Source organism: Triturus cristatus, chromosome 10 (genome assembly GCF_964204655.1).
Source record: "Triturus cristatus chromosome 10, aTriCri1.1, whole genome shotgun sequence".
In the NCBI taxonomy this organism is placed as follows: Eukaryota; Metazoa; Chordata; class Amphibia; order Caudata; family Salamandridae; genus Triturus; species Triturus cristatus.
In genome coordinates this window covers 1,164,486,507-1,164,499,503 of record NC_140593.1, presented here as the reverse complement: position 1 = coordinate 1,164,499,503, position 12,997 = coordinate 1,164,486,507, and positions in this window count along the sequence as shown.

The window sequence follows — 12,997 nt, the reverse complement described above, 5'->3', positions numbered from 1 at the left end:
TTATTTAGACTCAGAAGTACTCGAGAAGAACATTCTGGATTACCTTTAAATGACTAGTTAGTTTATTTGGGAGTCCTTCGTAGAGTTTATTATATTGGTCCAGTTTGGAGGTTACACAGTTTTGAATGTCTGGTCTCCTATGCTGAAGTCGAATACCTTCTTCAGGGACAGAACATATGTTCTTGAAAGGAGAGTTTATATAACAAATATTTGTATTCATTTTATAAGGCAATCAATCATAAATACACAACTGTATGCCTACAACCACCTTGGCAGGCAGCAAGGAATAGATGCACAGAAAGGAGAGTTTAAGTCAAAGGTAGCTCCTAGATATCTTGCAGACCCAACCTGTGGAGTTGTTGCTTTCAGAGGATCCACTCCCCACATATAATTCCAAAATGTGGGATAGGCAAAAGTAAAACTTCAATTTTGGCTCTATTAACTTCTTAGTGAGCTTGAGTTCATCCAGTTTGTAGCTGAGATGTCACACATCTAAAATTCTTTTGGTCGTCCTCCAATCTAATAGAAGTTGAGCATTATTCACTTAAGTGTAAAATGTCAAACTAAAATGTTCTGCTACTGATGAGCATTCACTATATTTGTTGAATGTCACAGGGAAAACCCACCCCCCAGTAAGAATAAACCAGCATGTCCTATATTGTGTGTGTGTGTATGTACATAGTGTTGTCATTATAGTTGATTTCTATGATGCTTACTACCCCTGCACTTTACTGTAGGTAGCACAGTACTCTGGAACCTGTGGTTAAATTTGAATCTAGCTTTATTGGTTATAAATAGTTTACTGTTTCTTATTGGTTAATGGGATTGTACTTGACCTCTCAAGAAACCTTTCCATAAATTTACTTCAGGTTCCTGTGTAGGTTAAATTAATAAGAGCTAGGTATGATCATTAGTGTGAGTTCCTACAAATGGTTGGTAGGAAGTTTAGATAGACCAGAAAAGATTAGATATTGTTAGGTTACAGGGGTATGGTTTCAAAAAGGAGAGGTTATGAGATAGGATTCGAGATGCGGGAACTTTGTAGAAATAGAGTTTAAGGCAAAGAGTAATTCAATTTAAGAATAGGCTACACTCAGGCAGAGAAATGAATGCAGGTGGTGGAAGATTAGGAGAGAATCATTTGGTAGAAAAGGCAAAAGAACATTTTCTAGTTTGAAGGTATGTTAAATTAATTGTTCTTGCAGAGTTTTGGGAATATATTGGGAGTAGGCTTTTTGCGATAGCAGTGAAATCTAGGAAGTGAAATTATAGGACGAAGCAAAATTATTTTCATGGAGGATAGCATATTGCATCGTAGCATTTGTATAGTGCTTACTATTCCCATGTGAGGTGACCAAGAACCTATTCACAGGCATTTGATGTAAAATGATGTGGCCATCCTGCCCCTAACGAAAGCATTTATTTCGTGGCTCATTGGGCCACGAGACACGCCTACCTGTGTTGGCCACACCCCTCCTCCACACCCCAGCAACCACATAAAACATGTGCTTCTACCGGAAGCGCAGCGGGCGCACCGACGGCACGCTTAAGGCAAGCTCGTCTGCGCTCGTCCGCGCTAGGCAGAGCACAGAGCCAGACACTATAAATAATGTCATCCCCTTTACACACAGATACTCAAGGGATGCTTTGCTACGTCTGAACAAAGAGGTAAAAAGCTCATGCCTACACTCTATAATCGGGGATAGCTCCTCTAACCACTGCCATTATTGTCCATATAAATGTACACCCACCGTGTCTCAACTCTCCCCATCCACCCTTATGCACATGGCCTTGATTAATTGCAGATCACTCCCCAAGCACTCAATAGAAATCTACCATACCTTAGAAAATCATAAGTTAGACGTCCTTTTCCTAACAGAAACCTGGCTGGGACCAGACTCCGTACCAGACATCGTCAATTCCCTTCCCCCCGGCTTCCTAATTCAACACGTGGACCGTTCTAAAGGGAAGGGAGGGGGTATTGCCATAATTTATAAAGACCACCTGTCTTGCCGAATGCAGGGCAGCCCCCTCCGTGACTGTGAAAACATCTTATTTTCCATTCAAGTCTCCCCATGTAGATCTCTATCTGGAATTCATATCTATCGCCCCCCAGGACCCATGGGCCAGTTCAGTGAATCTCTCATGGAACATGCTTGCACACTTTCCGCTACTCACTCCACTTTCATGATCCTAGGAGACCTGAATATACATTTTGACAAAGGGGAACTTAAACCAGCCTCCGACCTGATAGCAGACCTTGAAACCCTTCAGCTTAGGCTACATAGCAGACGACCGACCCACTCATTGGGCCACCTGTTAGATCCTATTTTTTCCAACATCAATGATCTCACTATCTCAGACCATACCCCGGTACCATGGTCTGACCATTTCTTAATATCGCTAAATTGGCAATTATTTAACACCCTACGTTCTAAACCTCCATCTAATAAACCCACTCGCTCCTGAGCGACTTTAGATCCAGAAATATGGAAGACAAACCTAGAGCGCTCCCCCCCTAATCTTGTCTCTAACCCTATGCTTGCCGACATAGAGTTTTCTAAATGGATAGGAGAGTCACTTGACATAACCCTCCCCAAAAAACTTTCCTGTAAACCCCGAGCTAAAATTTCTTCCCCATGGTTTACTCAGGAAATGCGAATTCTTTACCCCTTCGATGCTCATGACGGAGCGGTTCCGTCATGAGCATCGGTTGGGCTGTGCTTATGACGGAACCGCTCCGTCATGAGCACAGCCCCTAGGGGAAGCGCTGGCGCTCCCCCCCTGGGGGCTCGATTTTGTGACCAATTGGGGGGTTGGCAGCCCGAGCCCCCCCATGCTTCCCCATGACGTCAGCGCGCACAGCGCGTGCCGGCGTCATCAGGAAGCGTTGGACACGCTGGAATTCATTTCTTCCAGCGCGTCCAACGGAGAAGGTAGGTTTTTCACTAAGGTGTGGCGGGGGGGGGGAATTGGGATGCCTTGAGGCATATTTCCTCTCCCCTGATGTCTCAATGCTGGGCATTCCTGCTTCACGATCGCGCACAGCGTCGCGATCGTGGAGCAGGGATGCCCCACTAGACACCAGGGATCTATTTTTGTTGTGTTAGGAAGTGACCCCTTGGGCAAGGGTCACTTCCTGGGGACAAAACAAATTATTAAGACTTTTCTGCCCCCCCCCCCCCCTGGGGGCAGATCATTTTTTTTTTAGCCGTTTCTGCTCCCAGGGGGGGCAGAAAAGCCCACTAGACACCAGGGATGTATTTTTTAGTGTTAGGAAGCGACCCCTTGGGCAAGGGTCGCTTCCTGGGGGCGAAAAATTTCATTCAGACTTTTCTGCCCCCCCTGGGGGCAGATCGGTCGCATAAGTCGCCGTTTCTGCTCCCAGGGGGGGCAGAAAAGCCCACTAGACACCAGGGATGTCTTTTCTAGTTTTAGGAAGCGACCCCTTGGGCAAGGGTCGCTTCCTGGGGGCCAAACATTTTATTAAGACTTTTCTGCCGCCCCTGGGGGCAGATCGGTCGCATAAGTCGCTGTTTCTGCTCCCAGGGGGGGGGGCAGAAAAGCCCACTAGACACCAGGGATGTCTTTTCTAGTTTTAGGAAGCGACCCCTTGGGCAAAGGTCGCTTCCTGGGGGCTAAAAATATAATTAAGACTTTTCTGCCCCCCCTGGGGGCAGATCGGTTGATTATGTAGCCGTTTCTGCTCCCAGGGGGGGCAGAAAAGCCCACTAGACACCAGGGGTGTTATTTTTTTGAGTAAAGGAAGCGACCCCTTGGGCAAGGGTCGCTTCCTGGGGGCCCAATTATTTATCAAGACTTTTCTGCCCCCCCTGGGGGCAGATCGGTCTTGTGTGTAGCCGTTTCTGGTCCCAGGGGGGCAGAAAAGCCCACTAGACACCAGGGAATTAGTTTAAATAAAAATGGAAGTGACCCCTTGGGCAAGGGTTGCTTCCAGCGGGCAATTTTATATAATATGTATTTGGACCCCCCGCCCCTGGACAGATTAGCCTGATTTTTTTCCTGCTGTTTTCTGCCCCACCTGTCACACAACCCGATTGACCATTTGGGTAGTTACATAGCATATTATAATGTTTATTGTTATATTTTTTGTGATTTGCAATTGTAATGTTTTTTTTTAACTTTTTTGTTCTAGGTGAAGGCTTTTGCTCTTTCCAGTTTGCGGTTTCGTTACTGGTGGTTCTGCTGTTTGTGTAGTTTGGTAAGAGACTTTTTTTTTTACAATGTAAATGTGTTTGATTTCTCTGCATGCATTTTTTTTTGCAAATGGTGTAATAATAGCAGTACGTTTGGTTTTCGAGTGTCAAAAACTGTTTTTATTGGTGCTCGATGTGTATTTTGTTGTCTTGTGAGTAATTTGGTTTTTTGTCTTCTTTCTAGTTGGATATCGTTGGTTTTTGCTGTGTCACTGCAGAGTAGGTTCTGGTGAGTGCAGCTGTCTCTTGTAATTGAATTGTATAGTTTTTGAGTACATTGATCTTTGTGATAAAGGTACACATTTCTTTACTTACTTGGTTTGCACATTGTTGGTTGTTGTTGACTTGTATGTGCAGTCTTCTATCTTAGTAAGTATAATGGCTAGCCGCAGGATTACTGCTCAGCAGGTTGTTGGTTTGCTGTTTGAGTCTTCCTCTGACCATGGTTCAGAGACTGACTCTGCATCTGAGGGAGAGGAGGCAGGGGACGATTCTGGCAGTGAGTTTTCTCTCCATATGGAGTCATCGGATGATGAAGATACTCTTAGTGCGGATGAAGTGCCTGTGTTAGAGGAGGAGACTGATGTGCCGATAGTGCGGCAAGAGGCATCTGGGCTGCAGCCTGGGGCTGCAAGGCTTCCCGTTGGTGTAGTGCGGCAAGAGGCTTCTGGGCTGCAGCCTGCGGCTGCAAGGCTTCCCGTTGGTGTAGTGCGGCAAGAGGCATCTGGGCTGCAGGCTGGGGCTGTAAGGCTTCCCTTTGAAAGTGATGACCTCTGGGTTGCCCCTGGCATGGTGCAGCCGGCATTGCCAGACTTTACTGGTGTTCCAGGGTGTAGAGTGAATACTGAAAACTTTTTGCCGATACATTTTTTTCAGTTGTTTATGGACGATGTGTTTTTGGCAGAGATTGTTGAGCAGACTAATTTGTATGCCGAACAGTTTTTGAGGGACAACAGTGCCAGTCTTAAGCAACACTCTAGAGCTACCCGGTGGACTCCCACAAATCTTGAAGAGATGAAGAAGTTCTTGGGTTTAACTTTTTTGATGGGCTTGCTAAGGAAGCCATTAATGTCTTCATATTGGTCTACTAGTCCCTTGATGGCAACTGCTATTTTTCCGGCAGTCATGAGTCGTGACAGGTATTTGCTTCTGCTTCGGATGATGCATTTTGTTGATAATGGTTTAGCGTTGCCACGAGATCACCCTGAGTGTGACCGTCTTTTTAAGATTAGGCCTGTCCTTGATCACTTTGTTGATCGATTTTCTGAGATTTATGCTCCTGGGAAAGAAATTGCAGTGGATGAGTCTTTGGTGTTGTTCAAGGGCCGCTTGGTTTTTAGGCAATACATTCCTAGTAAGAGGGCACGCTATGGAATAAAGCTGTATATGCTGTGTGACAGTAGGACTGGATATGTCTCTAATTTCAGGGTGTACACCGGTAAGGAATCCAGGATTAACCCCCCTGGTTGTCCGTCCAATTTTGGAGTGACTGAGAAAATTGTTTGGGAACTTGGTAGAGGATTTTTTAACAAAGGCCACCATTTATATGTAGATAACTTCTACACTGGTGTGCGGTTGTTCAGGGAATTGGCCAAAGTGGACACTGTTGCTTGTGGCACAATCCGCTCTAACCGTAAAGGTTTCCCAAAAGAACTTGTTTGTCAAAAGCTTGTGCGGGGACAGTGCAGTGCATTGCGTTGCGAGGATCTTCTTGCTGTGAAGTTTTCAGACAGGAGAGATGTCTACATGCTGACTACCATCCATGATGAAAGCACTGCACTTGTGACTGTTTGGGGTCAGGTCGCTGAAGCGCGCAAACCTGTGTGCATTTTAGGTTTAAAAATGTTTTTATTATTATTGCAATGCATAGAAACAAACAATACGACACATCGTGAGTATACGAGTACAGCGGCGAAGTCCAATGCCGGGCTGGAGGCCCTGTAGCGAACATTCTAATAATACGGCAGTCCGCTGTGACCCTCGATGATGAACAGTGCCGTAACAATCGAAAACAGTCCCCCCCCCTCCCGAACCATGCTCCCCCACCCCTAATTCCCATACCCCCACCCCAACCTCTGCCCTCCCCCGTCCAGTGCGTAGGTCTGATCCACTCCGTCTCCCCCTCCCTGTTTCTCCCAGAGGGACCCCACCCCATTACCAATTAAGAGGCAGATTCCTCCAGGGCCGTAAGCCGCAGGAGGCGAAGATATCTCGGGCAGGTCAGTTCCCTAAATTCAGTAACCAGCAGGGACTGAAACGGCTGCCAGAGATCATTGAACTGCTCTATATCCCCTGCCAGTGTAAGCGACAATTTCTCCATCCCCAACACATGCCATAATCTGTGAAGCCAGCCCGTGACAGTGGGGAGTGTCTTGGAGCGCCAGTGCGCGAGGATGTTCTGCATCGCCGACCCCAGTGCAATAGCTATCTGTCTACCCCTGCGGGATTTCAAGGGATACATCAACCCGTTCGGGAGGCCCAGTAATATGTATGCAGGGAAGCGCGGCAGCTCAGTGGCAAAATGGGAGTCGATATCGTCTATCACCTCCTTCCAATAAGAGTCGAGGAGCGGACAGCCCCTCTGAGGTTCTGTAGCGATCCGAACCCGTGATTTCGGTATCGTAGTACTGACACGATTTCGGTACCAATGAACCGCAAATGATCCATTATATGCATGACAGTGTTTTTGCTACGCAACTAGCATGAATTCACTGAGAAATAGGGCATTCTGTTGTAAAGTCATGGCATCCATTTTAGTTACGGCATCCATTTTGTTTCTTGCCCTCACATAGTCAATGAACAGGTGATAACCCCGGCAGAGTCACCTTGTTAAGGACACGTAAGCTCGAGCCCCAAAAAAGGCTGACGCTGCATGACTAGGCAGAATCAAGCTGCCTCCCTTGCCTGAGGCCAGTCCTGCTATACTGGTTCCCGTGTCCGTTGTCCTTACTGAAAGGCCGAAGACGGTAGCCATGCACCTTTATGATCCCTAAACACCTCTTATCCTACTCTTTCAATCCTTTGCACCTGGCTCTGCTCCTCTCCTTCTGGGCTTTTACAATGGGGAGGTAACGATTTTTATGATGGGGAGGATCGGACAAAGAATGGAAAACTGACAAGGGGACCTGATCGAATACCGAAAACCTTTGATTAGTTATTGTTTGATATCTATTTACTGTTTGTTTGGGATACCGGGTTGGGCATGAAAAATATTCGTGTAATGTTGCCTAAAGACATTTTTCGTGTATTTAAGGAACAACTCATTTAATGCAATTTGAACAGTCTCGTAGATTCTGCCTCTGTGTGGTTCCAAGACTTCTGTGTCCCTGCAGTGAATAAATCTTGGTCTCTGACGCCACCATCGAGAAACCCGTGTCTCTGTTTATTTGTGCACCGAGACAGGAAGGAACTCAGGGGTCTTCGGGTGTTGTTTCCCTGACACCTCTGGAACCTCACCACAGGATGTGTAGCAGCGTGCCCACCCGCCCGCATCCCCTCCAGCAGTTAGAATCCTTGCTATGATCCATGTCGTGTATGCGCTCCGGGGTGTAGTACCAGTACGTCGAGACTTTGGTGAACGTGTCAGTGAGTCCCATATGGTACGCCGAGTGCCTGGCCCTATATGCCACCTGCTCCCATTCCCTATGGCTCAGCGACCTGCCCAGTTCCCTCTCCCAGCGCTCCCGTCCCGGATTATGGAAGTGGGAGGAGGGTGTTTGTAACAGCTTGTAGAGATCGGTGATCAGCTTCGCGTCGGACGTGCGAGTCAAAAGCCATCGCTCATACGGGAGAAGTCTCCTATCAGCCGTCTCTCGCACCTGTGGATGCAGCGCCCAGTGGCGAGCCTGTAGGTAGTGCAACCTCTCGGTCTCCGGGAGCGCATACTCCTGTCTGAAGCGCACGAAGGGGATAACCCCTTCCGGGTCATACATATGACACAGGGCCCGACACCCCGCCTCCCGCCAAAGAGCGAAGGCCCCCTTCTCCAGTCCCGGGGTGAAGTCCGGATTATCCAGCAAGGGTGTGAGAGGTGAAGGGAATGTTGTCAGGCCGTGCACAGCGTTGGTAGCATCCCAGACCCGTAGGGGTACTCGCGTGACGAAGGAGGCATATAGATTCGCCGGGCGGTGCGCCCGTCGAAGGAACGGCACCTCTTGCAAGGGCCTGCCCGCCACCGCTTGATCCTGAAAAAGCCAGTGCTTGTCGGATTCCCACCTACTCCACTCCACCAAGTAACGTAACTGCACTGCCTGAAAGTACCTGCGGAGGACCGGGATCCCCAGCCCCCCGGCCTCCGGCGTGAGCATAGAGAGCGCCCTTTTTATCCTGGGCTTCTTGCCCCGCCATATGAAATGCGCCAGGTCCGACTGCGTCTGCTGGATCTAGCCCGTAGGTGGCTGCAATGGTAACGCCCTAAACAAATACAAAATCTGGGGCAAAACAGTCATTTTGATGGCAGCTATTCTGCCCAGCCATGACAAAGCGCTGCGATCCCACCGGCCTATCTCCTCTCGAATCTTCCTGCCCAAAGCGGCATAATTAGCCGCCACCATAGCCGGCAAGGTGGGAGCCAGCTGAATCCCGAGATAAGGCACCAACTCTTTCGACCAGAGCATCGGGAAGAGGTCCTGCAACGAAGTCCTAGTAGCTGGCTTGAGCGACACGTCCAACGCCACTGACTTCCCCACGTTCATTTTGAATCCCGAAACCGCGGCAAAGGAGTCCAACTCCTCGATACACGCCGGAAGGGCAGTGAGCGGATCATCCAGCGACAGTATGACGTCATCCGCGTACAGGCTAATGGCATGAGTGAAGCCTCCGAACCGCACCCCCCTCACTGCTGGGTTGTGACGCACCCGTTGGGCGAAAGGCTCCATGTACAGGGCGAAGAGCAAGGGCGACAGCGGGCAACCCTGCCTCGTGCCCCTCTCGATGGCAAAACTTCTGGAGCTGTAGCCATTCACCCGTACCGCTGCCGTCGGAGATTTGTAGCAATTGAAAATCCATGATCGGAATCTGTCCCCTATCCCCACCTTCCGCAGGACCTGCTCCAAAAAAGGCCAGTGGACGCGGTCAAACGCCTTTCCCGCGTCCACCGAAAGCATCATTCTCTCCCCTGGGATCCGTGATGCTTTTTCTAAGAGGTGAACTATCCGCTTGGTGTTGTCTACCGTCTGTTGTCCCGGGACAAAGCCCGCCTGGTCTGGGTCTATAAGGCCCGGTAGGTGGGGAGCCAACCGGGCCGCTAGGATCCCGGTGTACAGCTTAAGATCCACGTTCAAAAGTGAGATCGGCCTGTAGGAACTACATTGCGTCCAGTCCTTCCCCGGTTTGGGGATGACCGTGATAGAGGCTTGCAGCAGGTCCGGTGGGATGGCCCCGGGAGCAGTGAAGGAGTTGAAGAGGCACGTGAGAAGCGGGGCCAGCGTCACACAGAACGTTTTGTAGAAAAGGGATGTGTAGCCATCCGGCCCCGGGGCCTTCCCGTGTTTAAGTCGGGCGATGGCGGAGATCACTTCCTCAACTCGTATATCCCTGTCCAGGTGCTCCGCCTGCAAAGGCGTCAAGGAGGGGAGGGCAGTCGAGTCCAAACAGGCCGCCGTCGCCGATGCATCCGGGGGGTCCCCCGTATAGAGGTCCGCATAAAATCCCCGGAAAGCCTCAGCTATATGGGTGTCCTCCGTAACCATCGACCCCGTGGAGTCGGAGACCTCCTTCACTAACTGTTGTTGTCGAGCCGCTCTAAGCCTGTTCGCCAGCAGCCGGCCACATCTATCCCCTCCCGTGTAGTAGGCATGGCGTAAGCGCAAAGCCGCGTACTCCGCGCGGTCCATGTCCAGGGCCGCCAAGAGCTTTCTGGCCTCCTTTAGTTGCCGCCATACCCGGGGAGCCCCTGTCCTGCGGTGCACCTGTTCCAGTTCGCGGACCCGCTGGGTGAGCTCCTCCCTCTTGTGCCGCCGCTCCTTGTTGTCGGCTGAGGAAAGAGCTATAAACTCCCCCCGTATCACCGCCTTCATGGCCGCCCACTGTGTCGCTTGCGAGGTGTTGGAATCCGCATTATGGGACAGGTAGTCCTGAATGGCATGCGTCACTTGCGTGACTACTGCCTTCCTATGCAGCAATGTGTCCCGCAGGCGCCAAACCCGCGGTGGACCCGAGATCGGCGGCAGTCGAAGCTCGACGGTGACCGGTGCGTGATCAGACAGGGAGACCACCCCCATCTCTGTCGCGGTAGCTATCGCACATACCGGTGCGGTGACCAAAAAGTGATCCAGGCGCGCGTAGGTCTTATGTGCGTGGGAGTAGTATGAATAGTCTCTATCAGTAGGATGCATGCGGCGCCAGAGGTCGTGGAGGTCCAGCTCCGCCAGCTGTGTCTTACACCCGGCCGAGAATTCCCCCGCCTGCGGAGAGCGAAACGCGGATCTGTCTAGGGCCGAGTCAAAGACCATATTGAGGTCACCCCCGAGGATAATGTGCCTGTCCTGCGAGGCAGTGACATCTTCCAAAGCTGCGCGTAAGAAGCGTTCTTGTTGTTCGTTTGGGCTATATACAGATCCCACTGTGAAGTGGATACCCCCCACCCTGAACCTATAGGCTAACAGTCTCCCTTTCTGTTCGGATTGTTTGTGCAAGATCTCTCCCCTGAACTGCCTGGCCACCAAAATCGCCACCCCCGCCATCTTAGCATTGCCAGAAGAGAAGAGTTGAGTCGGGAATTTGTGGGATCGGAGCCTGTGGCAGTCCAGAGGCAACAAGTGAGTCTCCTGGAGGAGGCAGATGTCTGCTCGGGTGCTTCCTAGTAGGGATAGCACAGCGCGCCGCTTTACCGGGTTGTTAAGGCCCCGAACATTAAGTGTCACGAGCTTAAGAGTGGTAGGCGGCATAGGGAAGGATAGGTGAAGTAGCGCAAAGCCTCCGCAGGCGCGGAGTCCGTCTCAAGAGCGCCGCCAAGGCGGCCGTAATCCCTGTGGTGCACTGGACGTTCCCCCCTCCCCTCCCGAGCCCCCCCCACACTCCCACTCAACCCCCCAACCACTCCCTTCCCCTCCCTCAACCCCACAACCTAAACGAACCCCCCCGAACCCCAACAAGCAACCCCTTGGACAACAGTCGAACAACCCCAACCCCCACCCTTCCCTCCCTCCCTCCCCCGTCCTCCAACCCCAATGAACCATAGTCCCAGCCGAGTCCCACGAGGGACTAGTCTGTGGTGAGTAACTTAAGTGGACGTCCAGCCACCGTCTCCTCCCCGCTACCCCCTCCCCCCCAGAGCCCCCAAACCTGCAAAGTGAAGTAAGCTGTGATGATCTCCCCCGGAGTGTTCTTACGCCGTCAATGCGACGTCACCAGCGGCAGTGTCTCTGGCCACCTCGAGCACCGCGCCGGCCATGCCAGCCCTGATGGTGGGTGAGTCCGGCCTCTCGGTGCGGCCAGAAGAGTTCCGCCCCGTCACCCGCTGCCAGCCGACTCTGGTAACGCGCCTCCGGTGCGGCGTAGCCGTATCTTCCTCCGTCTCAGGAATGCCCAATACCCCGCAGGTCTCCCGCAGGGAGCGTAGTTGGTGCAAAGTGCCATTCCACCGAAAAATGAGTCGGAAGGGGTGCCCCCAGGCGTAGGGCGTGCTGTGCTCCCTCAGAAAGTCTGTGGCAATCCGGAAGGCTTTGCGTTTCTGAAGCGTTATGGCAGATAAGTCCTGATGCAAAGCTACTGGGTGTCCTCGAAAGGTCAGGGATGACTTCTTCCTTGCCTCAGCCAAGATTCGCTCCTTGAGTGGAAAGTCCGGTAGAAAGGCCAGAATATCCGGCGGTGGTGCCGACGTGCGTCTCGGTGGGCCCACCCTATGCGCTCTGTCAATCCGGATGGGGAAGTCAGTCGCCTCTCCCAAGATCTCCCTGAACAGGTTCTGTAGGTAGCTGGTCACATCAGACCCCTCGTCCGCGCTCGGAACTCCCCGGACCCGAATGTTGTTCCGCCGGGATCTGTTTTCGAGGTCCTCATTATGGGCTTGCAGGTCGAGCTGCTGGTCCCGGAGGCGCAGCACCTCCTGCTGCAACTGCTCAATGTCCTCGTCCCTCCTCTGACCAGCACCTTCCACGGAAGCCACCCGCTCTCCCAGGCCGTCTACCTCTCTGCGCACCTCTCGCATCTCCCCAGCGACCTCCTGTTTCAGCGTTTGAAAGTCATCCCTAAGGGAGCTGAAGAGTGACTCCATGAAGGCTCTAGTCACCGGCGGCTCTCTCTCGTCCGTCTCCTGCGCACCCCCGGAGGAGCCCGGCGACGGGTGCCCCTTATCCACCCTCTGGTGGTTCCTACTGAGCATCTCCGGGAGAGTGCGGTCCCCCTTCTTGCTGCTTCTGCTGCCCGCCATTGGTAGGGGGCGGCCGGCTCCTCCCGTGTCCCGGGTGCTCCACCCGCCCGCCGGCATCGCTAGGCCACGGGGCTCGCTCCACGCTTATTCGGTCTCCCGTCCTCCTGCTGCGTCGGTTGGTCGGGCAGCACCAGCCCACCACCGCCAGGGCCCCGCCGAGCCCACACCTCACCTCTCGGGCCCGTTGACGTGACACACCGCAGGAGGGTCTCCTCAGCCTGCTCCTCTCTCGGGCCTTCAGTCCCGGTGCTGCTGCCTCTCACCCCTGGGTGGCAGCGCGAGTCCGTGGGGCCTACTTTCTCTCTCTGCAGTCCTTCCCAGGGAACAGCGCCGGCCGGGGGGGGGGGGAAACCGTCCACTCCGAGTCTCGCCGGATACACTAGTGTCCACCACCCGGCCCCCGACCACG